Here is a 12,802-nt window from a genome sequence, read left to right on the forward strand (position 1 = left end):
ATAATTATTTTTTTAAATAAATTGCTTTCATTAAAATAGGACATGGTGATCCTGCTATGAAAGTCCTTGTTCAGTTATTTCTTGTTATAGGGTGACAACATTCTGTCCCTGTCTCCCAATTATGCATCTGCATTGTCACCCTGTCATATGGACTCCTGATAGAGACTACAAGCAGCTGTTTCAACACACATTGTGCAAGCACAGTCCACTGTTGTCACCATCAGGAAACCTGCCCTGAAAATTTTTATGCAGCCAAAGAACCTATAGGACTTGGTCAGCAACCAGTAGATCGTGGACAGGTGGCTGCCTGGTAGATCGCGGTATGGGCTTGCTGACCCATCATTCAAGAGCATAAAACAGAGTGCAATGCAGAGGGTGCAGTGCAGTGTACCTGCAGCTTTACTGCGGCTTTGCTGCGCTTAGCCATAGACTTCTATTATATTCTGCGCGTTCGGTGCACTTTCTGAAACCCAGGAAAGTTGCAGGTGCACTGCGCTGCGCTGCATCCGCAGTGCAGGTAAACCACAGCACATCAGCATGAAAGCAACCTTATAGGGGTCTGAGAACAGTAAAGATACATTTACATTTGCAATTGAGGGGGAGGGGTGATAAACCTCATTGATAGCTGGCCTTTGAAAACGCCTTTGCAGGACGAAACGCGTCAGGTACGCTAGCCCCCATGCAGTCACGCTGTTCCAGCCGCGGCCAATCAATTGAATAACATGCCTGTATCAAGCAGTTACATGTGAGTTTTTTAACCTTTTTTTACTAATAAAATTCGTACATACTTCACTATGTGCGCCCCCATTTGTATTATTGGAGGTCATCCCCTTTGTACACCTGGAGTCCATTGAGGTCTACCGGTTCCATGGTCCTTATCCGGAGGTTCTGTGGTTGTTCGGAGAGGAATTCTGGTGACTGATTTCGCACGCCTGTTTGACCTTCCTTAACAGGGGGTCCAACTATCTGGTAAGGGTACATCCTCTTTTTGTGTGATCTCAGCCAAGAAACCTCCTTTGCAAGAATTTTGTTGGATCTGTGGCTACATTTTCAGCATTTGATTCTTTTTCCTCTATATGGACTTATGGACATTGGTTCACCTCTTTTCCTTTAGTTAGTTAATTTATTTAGTGGCGCTGTACCATCTTCACAGATAAACCTCATTGTTAATACGTGTTTTTAATCACCCCTGCCCCAACTGTACCCCCTTTAGCTCCAGTGGCCTGGAGCTAAAGTGACATGGGTGTACACATGTCGTAGTTGCAGCAGGAGTTTCACGCCCTGTCATGGTTGGTTGGTGTCAGGGCTGGCCCTACCATGGGTCCCACTGGGTCCATTGGACCCAGGCAGCACTTGGAGCGAGGCAGCAAATTGACTCCCAAGATTTTTTTTCCAGCAGTTTTGTGTGTCATCAGTTTGCGGCGCGTTACGGGTGGCATTTCCCCATCTCATACTGCCCCATGTAGTGCACACTGATGAGTATGAGGGGGTGGGTGCGGCAGACACAGGAGTTACAGGAGGACTGAGGACAGACAACAGGTGTTTGGTGGACCGGTCCGGTGGTGAGTTATGGAAGAAGATAACCGTATATATAATTATTTCAAAAATGTTATATTTATATAAAATAATGGATGTAGGAGCCTTTGGGTGGGCATGATTTTTTTTTCTTTTGGGGGTGGGGGGCAGCATTTCATTCTTGGACCAGGGCAGCACAATGTCTTGGGCCACCCCTGGTTGGTGTAGCACCTGCCAAGCATGACCCATTTAAGTGAATGAGGCCACTCTGCAAGTGATGCGCATCCATGTACAGTACAGCAAACAAGGGGTTAAAGCAGGCAGTGTTTTACTTTCTCACCACCCACTTTAACCCCTTGGACCCCGCAGAAGCATGCAGTTGCAGAGCACTTGCAGAGTGGCCCCATTTACTTGAAAGGGTAGTGATTGGCATGCTGAAACACCCACCAAAAGCAACAAGGGGCTTAATTCCTGCTGCACCATGTGTACACCTTTGGCTGCTGCCTCAACAGCTGAAGGGGGGTAGGGATTGTAGTGTTGTAAAACTGTGATTCAACTGCAGGCTTTTACCACCCCCCAACTTTACGTGTGAACGAGCACTAAGGGTGGCACTGCCAAATGCAAGTAAGGGCACATTCACAAGTGCAGCAGGCAACGCTGCTCCCCTAAGAAGTGATCCAAGTGTGTTTGACAGGTGGCGAGGAGGCGATATGTTGCCTCCACACCACCTGAATTAAACCCATGTTTGCCATGCAATTCACACGATTGTGACACAGAACTACAGCTATTAGAGGTATAAATCAGGTGTGAGGAGGCGATACTGTGCCCAGTGACCTTTGACTTCTCCCATGTTTAGGTAGATCTCCACCTCATTAGAGTTTGCCTACCCCTGCTATAGGAGATCAGCAGCATGGGCATGCAACAAAGAAATACATAAAAAGTGAAATCAAGCTTTTTTTTAAAAAATAATGGTAGTTCATTAGAATACACAGTGAGGTTGATTTACTAAAGTCAGAAAGGGTATTCACTTTGCAAGGGAATTTACCCCAAAGCTTAGTGAATGTGACGGGCTTTCACTTTGCAATAATTACCCAATCATGTGCAAGGAAAATGTTATCAACAGCATTTTTGCTTGCGCAGGAAATCAGGGAAGTCAGCAGAGCTTCACCTCATTCTCTACATTCTCGGAACAATTCCACTTCTACTTCTACTTGCCTTTAGTAAGTCAACCCAATACTTTGGTAAATTAAATATACTTTCATACATAGTTACATAGTTAGTGAGGTTGAAAAAAGACATAAGTCCATCCAGTTCAACCTATGATGCGAGTGTGTGTTTGCTTTTAACCGTACATTGTATACCCCTGTATGTTGTGGTCTTTAAGGTGTCCATCCAATAGTTTTTTGAAACTATCAATGCTCCCCGCTGATACGACTGCTTGTGGAAGAGAATTCCACATCCTTACCGCTCTTACAGTGAAGAACCCCTTACGCACTTTAAGGTTAAACCGCCTTTCCTCTAGTTTTAGTGAGTGGCCACGTGTCTTATTGTATTTCCTTTCTCTGAATAGTTTGTTCCTTATGCTAGGGTCGCCAGTACAGTATTTGTACATTGATATCATATCCCCCCTCAGTCGTCTCTTCTCCAGAGAGAATAGGTTCAGTGCTTGTAGTCTTTCCTCATAGCTGATGTCCTCCATTCCCCTAATTATTTTTGTTGCCCTTCTCTGGACTTTCTCCAGTTCCAGCACATCCTTCCTGAGGACCGGTGCCCAGAACTGGACAGCATACTCCAGATGTGGCCGGACCAGAGTCTTGTAGAGTGGAAGAATAATCTCTTTATTTCTGGAGTGAATCCCCTTTTTTATACATCCCAGTATTCTGTTGGCTTTGCTTGCGGCGGCTTGACATTGCATGCCACTGCCAAGCCTGTTGTCTACCAGTACCCCCAGGTCCCTTTCCATCCTATGTCCTATAAATCTTGCCTATTTGGTCTCTTCAAAAGGGAAAAAACAATTCCTCTAAGAAATCAGGTACATTTATACTAACTAAAAATGCAATATGTTGCTTTGATCTTTTAATAAAACATAAAATATGGACCAAAGTTCCAGAGGGACCTCAGATAAACAAGTGATTGCAGATCATTATTGTATTTGTATATAAAAAAGAAAAGCTGTCAAACATAACTCACTTTTATGTAACCTGATCAATAAGAGTTGCTGCAAGACACATAAAACCACTATTGATCCCCAGATAGCGTGGCAAAGTGCTGAGGTCAATAAAATATTAATAGTAATTCTCGATGTTCATTAATTATCATCTAATTATCCTTTATGGTTGTGGACCGGCATGTTCACCGGTGAGTATCTTATTACATTATGGCAATATTATTTAGTGATTGTTCCATCCAGTTTAATAATAATTTAACCTCCATTGTGAAGGTTGTAGATCGTCCAAGATGGTTCAGAAGAATCAGGAGGCTGCAGTGGTAAAATAATTTTATATATATATATATATATGTATGTATATATATATATATATATATATATATATATATATATATATATATATGTGTGTGTGTGTGTGTGTGTACACAGTATATTGTATATACAAAACCTGAAAAGGATTGTGAGTAGGTCATTAAATGTTGATCTATTTCTATGTAACTTAATCAATAACTCATTTGACTTGGCTTGGCTGGTAACACAGGAGGTAGCATACCTAAGGTTTTCTGGATCATTCGGTCAATTTGGAAAATGCCTTTAAGTCGGCCTGTCATGGTTGACCAGTGTCCATATACCATATTTGCCGGCATATAAGATGGCTGGGCGTATAAGACAACCCCCTAATTTTCAAGTTGAAACATAGGTTTTGGGCTATACTCGCTGTATAAGACTAACCCCACCCCCCCTTCCAGGCAGCCCAGAAAATAATGTATGTACCCTAGCGGAGTATAAAATGTGAGGACCAATTTACATGGCCCAAAACTAACGTCCCTATTAACCACTTGCCGACCGCACACCGCAGATGTACGGTGGCAGTCTGGCACTTCCAGGCAAAGTCCCGTACATGTACGGCGCTCGCCTGGGAGGAGCTAGGGGGCAATCTCGCGCCGCCGGAGGTGCTCTCCCGCCCCCACTCGTCAGCGGGGAAGCTAGTGCATGTGACAGGCGGCTCCGATGGCCGCCGGCCACTCGCAATCTCCCGCCGGTGACAGAGAAGGACGGATGGCCGATGTAAACACAACAGTCTGTACTTCTCCCTGAAGTGATCACAGATGTCATGTGATCCTGCTATATAGGATCACATGTCTCTGTGATGACTTCACAAGCCACGTCCCCCCACAGTTGGAATCACACCCCTAGGGTCACTTTTAACCCCTTGATCACCCATACTGTTAACCCCTTCCCATGTCAGTGTCATTATTACAGTAACAGTGCATATGTTTAGCACTGATTACTGTAGTAATGTCACTGGTACCCCCAAAAGTGTCAAAAATGTCAGTTAGGAGGTCCGATCTGTCTGCTGCAATATCGCAGTCCTGCAAAAAAAAAAAAAACGCTGACCTCCGCCATTACTAGTAAAAAAAAAAAACAATAAAAATGACATAACCCTTTCCCGTAGTTAGTAAACGCAATAACTTTAGCGCAAACCAATCAAAATACGCTTATTGCGATTTTTTTTTACTAAAATATGTAGCAGAAAACAAATTGACCTAAAATGTTAAAAACATTTTGATTTTTCCTTTTTTTTTTGAGAATCTCATAAAAGAATGTGAAAAATGTTATTTTTTTCAAAATTGTCGCTCTTTTTTTGTTTGGCTCAGCATGGTATACTGTATGTAGTCAAAGCTACGGTACATATAGTATTACAGCACATCCAGCGCATTGAGAGATTAATAGGGACATTCATTTTGGGCCATATAAGGTAGTCCTTACATTTTATACTCCGCATATAAGAAGACCCCCCTATTTTTGGAGGATGTTTTAAGGTTAAAAAGTCATCTTGTATGCCGGCATATATTACTCCAGTGCAGTAACACTTTGGGGCGTATTTATAAAGCAGTAAAATTGGACTGAACATTCATTGCAGGTGACTTTTCCTGTTCTATGTGTTTTAACAGCTTCTGGACCGGAAGGATTTTCCCCCTTAATGACCAGGCCATTTTTTTCCGATTCTGCACTGCGTTACTTTAACTGACAATTGCGCGATCGTGCGACGCTGTACTCAAACAAAATCAATGTCCTTTTTTCCTCACAAATCAAGCTTTTTGGTGGTAATTGATCACTTCTGCGATTTTAATTTTTTTTTGTTATAAGTAGGGTTGAGCGGACACCTAGATGTCCGTGTTCGACGGGTTCGGCCGAACTTTAAAAAAAAGTCCGGGTCCGTGTCCCGGACTTTTACCGAACTTTTCCCGGACACCGAACCCCATTGAAGTCAATGGGGACCCGAACTTTAAGGCACTAAAATGGCTCTAAAACACCAAAGGAAAGGGCTAGAGTGCTGCAAATGGCAGCAAAACGTAATTAAGAGCATGGCAAGTGCTCTGCAAACAAATGTGGATAGGGAAATAACTTAAAACAACAAAAAAAAACAGAAAAATAAAGCAATGTTCTTCTTCATCTCTGAAGGACGAGGCCCATATGGAGTAGGAGGGAGGTTGAGGTGGTGGTGGATGTGGCGGTGACATAGGCGTGCGCACAGGGTGTGCTGGGTGTGCCTGGGCACACCCTAATCACCTAGGGCACATAGCATTGCCAGTGAGGAGATGGGAAAGATCTCCCTGGGACCTGCTCTGCTCTATTTCTCCTTGCCTACAGGTACATGGCCCCGATACATTACTCTCCCTGCTGGCAAACACATGCATGTGTATTTCAACTTTGGGGTGCACACCTTAATGCAATAGGCTGCGCACACCTATGGGCGGTGTAGGTGGAAGCGGCGGTGGAGGAGGACCAGGGCCGGATTAACAGCATCATGGGCTTGGTGCTGAGGATTTTGAAGGGCCTTAAGGGCCGTGCCTTGCCATGCACCCAGAGGAGGAAGGGTGCAGCCATGCATGCCTAATTCAACATGGGATGCTGTCTCTGAAGCCCATAAACACATCCATGCATCGCCAACTGTCCCTCCTTGTCCGGCCTTCACGCTGTGTGGGGAGGTTCTGAGGGTGCTGCCTGGGGAAGCGAGCATAGAAGCCAGACTTCTGTGTTTACAAGTGACAGAAGAGCGGTAACAGTGAATATGGCCAACCCGGGGCCTATATAAAAAGGTAGGGGCCTGGAGCTGCAGCTCCAATAGCCCCTACATTAATCTGGCCCTGAGGAGGAGGACGAGGTAGCCAACACTGCTTCTTTTCAAAAATTTTAAATGAGGGTACACCCCAAAAGAGTGAGAAAGAGCAAAAATGGAACAATGGGTGGGTAAGGTCGGTATCCATTGCTATTCTGCATAAGGTACGGAAAAGTCCCGTGGGATCCATGCCTGGTTCATTTTAATGAACGTGAGCTTGTCCACATTGTCTCTGGACAGGCGGCTGAGCTTGTCTGTTATAACGCCCCCAGCCGTGCTAAATACCCGTTCAGATAATACACTGGCTGCAGGGCACGCCAGCACCTACAAGGCGTAAAGGGCAAGCTCAGGCCATGTGCCCAATTTGGAGACCCAGAAGTTGAAGGGGGCAGACCCGTCATTCACTACATGTAGGCGTGTGCACACATACTGCTCCACCATGTTGGTAAAATGCTGCCTCCTGCTAAGACGTTCCATCTGAGCTGCTGGTGCTGCTGTTTGTTGTGGCGTGCTGACAAAGCTTTTCCACATTTCGGCCATGCTAACCCTGCCTTCTGAGGTGCTGGCGGTGCCCTGGTTGCGTTGGCGACCTCCTCCTCCTCCTCCTCTGCCTTGTGCTTCCACTGTGGCCCCGCTGTCAGATGGGAATGCCAGCAGCATGGCGTCTACCAGCGTGCGCTTGTACTCGCGCATCTTGCGATCGCGCTCCAGTGAGTGAATTAAGGACGGTACGTTGTCCTTGTAACGGGGATCCAGCAGCGTGGCCACCCAGTAATCAGCACAAGTTAGAATGTGGGCAACTCGGCGGTCGTTGTGGAGACACTGCAGCATGTAATCGCTCATGTGTGCCAGGCTGCCCAGAGGCAACGAAAGGCTGTCCTCTGTGGGAGGTGTATCGTCCGTGTCCTCTGTATCCCCCCAGCCACGCACCAGTGATGGCCATGAGCTGGCCTGGGTGCCACCCTGCTGTGAACATGGTTCCATCTCCTCCTCCAGCTCCTCCTCCTCCTCATCCTCCTCATCCTCCAGAACTGTGCCCCTGCTGGAAAATTGCGTCCCTGGCGTTTGCGTGTGCAGGAACCCACCCTCGGAGCCCCTTGCGAATGACTGCCCTGAAAGCCTTGGAAATGTTACCTCTTCATCCTCCTCCTCCTCCTCATCCTGTGCCACATCCTCTTCCATCATCGCCCGAATTGTTTTTTCAAGGAGGCATAGAAGTGGGATAGTTAAGCTGAGAACGGCGTCATTGCCACTGGCCATGTTGGTGGAGTACTCAAAACAGCGCAACAAGGCACACAGGTCTCGCATGGAGGCCCAGTTAAATTAAATAGCGGAATAGAAAATATGATCCAAAAAAAGTGTATGTATATCACACGTACACAACCACACTGGGCCCCAATTACTATTGTTTGTACCCCTAAAAGGCTAGATGAGGAGTAGGGGGAGTATGGAACAGGCAGCACCCTCAAACCTTCAGAAGTATGAGATGAACCCCAACAACTTGGAAAGGTGGATCTCTCTCACACGTACCAACACAGACTATCCCCCAATTTAACTGATCCCCAAAGGTTTTTGATTAAATAGCGGAATAGAAAATATGATCCAAAAAAAGTGTATGTATATCACACGTACACAACCACACTAGGCCCCAATTACTATTGTTTGTACCCCTAAAAGGCTAGATGAGGAGTAGGGGGGGTATGGAACAGGCAGCACCCTCAAACCTTCAGAAGTATGAGATGAACCCCAACAACTTGGAAAGGTGGATCTCTCTCACACGTACCAACACAGACTATCCCCCAATTTAACTGATCCCCAAAGGTTTTTGATTAAATAGCGGAATAGAAAATATGATCCAAAAAAAGTGTATGTATATCACACGTACACAACCACACTAGGCCCCAATTACTATTGTTTGTACCCCTAAAAGGCTAGGAGTAGGGGGAGTATGGAACAGGCAGCACCCTCAAACCTTCAGAAGTATGAGATGAACCCCAACAACTTGGAAAGGTGGATCTCTCTCACACGTACCAACACAGACTATCCCCCAATTTAACTGATCCCCAAAGGTTTTTGATTAAATAGCGGAATAGAAAATATGATCCAAAAAAAGTGTATGTATATCACACGTACACAACCACACTAGGCCCCAATTACTATTGTTTGTACCCCTAAATGGCTAGATGAGGAGTAGGGGGGGTATGGAACAGGCAGCACCCTCAAATCTTCAGAAGTATGAGATGAACCCCAAAAACTTGGAAAGGTGGATCTCTCTCACACGTACCAACACAGACTATCCCCCAATTTAACTGATCCCCAAAGGTTTTTGATTAAATAGCGGAATAGAAAATATGATCCAAAAAAAGTGTATGTATATCACACGTACACAACCACACTAGGCCCCAATTACTATTGTTTGTACCCCTAAAAGGCTAGATGAGGAGTAGGGGGGGTATGGAACAGGCAGCACCCTCAAACCTTCAGAAGTATGAGATGAACCCCAACAACTTGGAAAGGTGGATCTCTCTCACACGTACCAACACAGACTATCCCCCAATTTAACTGATCCCCAAAGGTTTTTGATTAAATAGCGGAATAGAAAATATGATCCAAAAAAAGTGTATGTATATCACACGTACACAACCACACTAGGCCCCAATTACTATTGTTTGTACCCCTAAAAGGCTAGATGAGGAGTAGGGGGGGTATGGAACAGGCAGCACCCTCAAACCTTCAGAAGTATGAGATGAACCCCAACAACTTGGAAAGGTGGATCTCTCTCACACGTACCAACACAGACTATCCCCCAATTTAACTGATCCCCAAAGGTTTTTGATTAAATAGCGGAATAGAAAATATGATCCAAAAAAAGTGTATGTATATCACACGTACACAACCACACTGGGCCCCAATTACTATTGTTTGTACCCCTAAAAGGCTAGATGAGGAGTAGGGGGAGTATGGAACAGGCAGCACCCTCAAACCTTCAGAAGTATGAGATGAACCCCAACAACTTGGAAAGGTGGATCTCTCTCACACGTACCAACACAGACTATCCCCCAATTTAACTGATCCCCAAAGGTTTTTGATTAAATAGCGGAATAGAAAATATGATCCAAAAAAAGTGTATGTATATCACACGTACACAACCACACTAGGCCCCAATTACTATTGTTTGTACCCCTAAAAGGCTAGATGAGGAGTAGGGGGGGTATGGAACAGGCAGCACCCTCAAACCTTCAGAAGTATGAGATGAACCCCAACAACTTGGAAAGGTGGATCTCTCTCACACGTACCAACACAGACTATCCCCCAATTTAACTGATCCCCAAAGGTTTTTGATTAAATAGCGGAATAGAAAATATGATCCAAAAAAAGTGTATGTATATCACACGTACACAACCACACTGGGCCCCAATTACTATTGTTTGTACCCCTAAAAGGCTAGATGAGGAGTAGGGGGAGTATGGAACAGGCAGCACCCTCAAACCTTCAGAAGTATGAGATGAACCCCAACAACTTGGAAAGGTGGATCTCTCTCACACGTACCAACACAGACTATCCCCCAATTTAACTGATCCCCAAAGGTTTTTGATTAAATAGCGGAATAGAAAATATGATCCAAAAAAAGTGTATGTATATCACACGTACACAACCACACTAGGCCCCAATTACTATTGTTTGTACCCCTAAAAGGCTAGATGAGGAGTAGGGGGGGTATGGAACAGGCAGCACCCTCAAACCTTCAGAAGTATGAGATGAACCCCAACAACTTGGAAAGGTGGATCTCTCTCACACGTACCAACACAGACTATCCCCCAATTTAACTGATCCCCAAAGGTTTTTGATTAAATAGCGGAATAGAAAATATGATCCAAAAAAAGTGTATGTATATCACACGTACACAACCACACTAGGCCCCAATTACTATTGTTTGTACCCCTAAAAGGCTAGGAGTAGGGGGAGTATGGAACAGGCAGCACCCTCAAACCTTCAGAAGTATGAGATGAACCCCAACAACTTGGAAAGGTGGATCTCTCTCACACGTACCAACACAGACTATCCCCCAATTTAACTGATCCCCAAAGGTTTTTGATTAAATAGCGGAATAGAAAATATGATCCAAAAAAAGTGTATGTATATCACACGTACACAACCACACTAGGCCCCAATTACTATTGTTTGTACCCCTAAAAGGCTAGGAGTAGGGGGAGTATGGAACAGGCAGCACCCTCAAACCTTCAGAAGTATGAGATGAACCCCAACAACTTGGAAAGGTGGATCTCTCTCACACGTACCAACACAGACTATCCCCCAATTTAACTGATCCCCAAAGGTTTTTGATTAAATAGCGGAATAGAAAATATGATCCAAAAAAAGTGTATGTATATCACACGTACACAACCACACTAGGCCCCAATTACTATTGTTTGTACCCCTAAAAGGCTAGGAGTAGGGGGAGTATGGAACAGGCAGCACCCTCAAACCTTCAGAAGTATGAGATGAACCCCAACAACTTGGAAAGGTGGATCTCTCTCACACGTACCAACACAGACTATCCCCCAATTTAACTGATCCCCAAAGGTTTTTGATTAAATAGCGGAATAGAAAATATGATCCAAAAAAAGTGTATGTATATCACACGTACACAACCACACTAGGCCCCAATTACTATTGTTTGTACCCCTAAAAGGCTAGATGAGGAGTAGGGGGGGTATGGAACAGGCAGCACCCTCAAACCTTCAGAAGTATGAGATGAACCCCAACAACTTGGAAAGGTGGATCTCTCTCACACGTACCAACACAGACTATCCCCCAATTTAACTGATCCCCAAAGGTTTTTGATTAAATAGCGGAATAGAAAATATGATCCAAAAAAAGTGTATGTATATCACACGTACACAACCACACTAGGCCCCAATTACTATTGTTTGTACCCCTAAAAGGCTAGGAGTAGGGGGAGTATGGAACAGGCAGCACCCTCAAACCTTCAGAAGTATGAGATGAACCCCAACAACTTGGAAAGGTGGATCTCTCTCACACGTACCAACACAGACTATCCCCCAATTTAACTGATCCCCAAAGGTTTTTGATTAAATAGCGGAATAGAAAATATGATCCAAAAAAAGTGTATGTATATCACACGTACACAACCACACTAGGCCCCAATTACTATTGTTTGTACCCCTAAAAGGCTAGATGAGGAGTAGGGGGGGTATGGAACAGGCAGCACCCTCAAACCTTCAGAAGTATGAGATGAACCCCAACAACTTGGAAAGGTGGATCTCTCTCACACGTACCAACACAGACTATCCCCCAATTTAACTGATCCCCAAAGGTTTTTGATTAAATAGCGGAATAGAAAATATGATCCAAAAAAAGTGTATGTATATCACACGTACACAACCACACTAGGCCCCAATTACTATTGTTTGTACCCCTAAAAGGCTAGATGAGGAGTAGGGGGGGTATGGAACAGGCAGCACCCTCAAACCTTCAGAAGTATGAGATGAACCCCAACAACTTGGAAAGGTGGATCTCTCTCACACGTACCAACACAGACTATCCCCCAATTTAACTGATCCCCAAAGGTTTTTGATTAAATAGCGGAATAGAAAATATGATCCAAAAAAAGTGTATGTATATCACACGTACACAACCACACTAGGCCCCAATTACTATTGTTTGTACCCCTAAAAGGCTAGATGAGGAGTAGGGGGGGTATGGAACAGGCAGCACCCTCAAACCTTCAGAAGTATGAGATGAACCCCAACAACTTGGAAAGGTGGATCTCTCTCACACGTACCAACACAGACTATCCCCCAATTTAACTGATCCCCAAAGGTTTTTGATTAAATAGCGGAATAGAAAATATGATCCAAAAAAAGTGTATGTATATCACACGTACACAACCACACTAGGCCCCAATTACTATTGTTTGTACCCCTAAAAGGCTAGATGAGGAGTAGGGGGAGTATGGAACAGGCAGCACCCTC

This window comes from Pelophylax lessonae, assembly GCF_965119305.1.
Source record: "Pelophylax lessonae genome assembly, chromosome: 13".
NCBI lineage: Eukaryota > Metazoa > Chordata > Amphibia > Anura > Ranidae > Pelophylax > Pelophylax lessonae.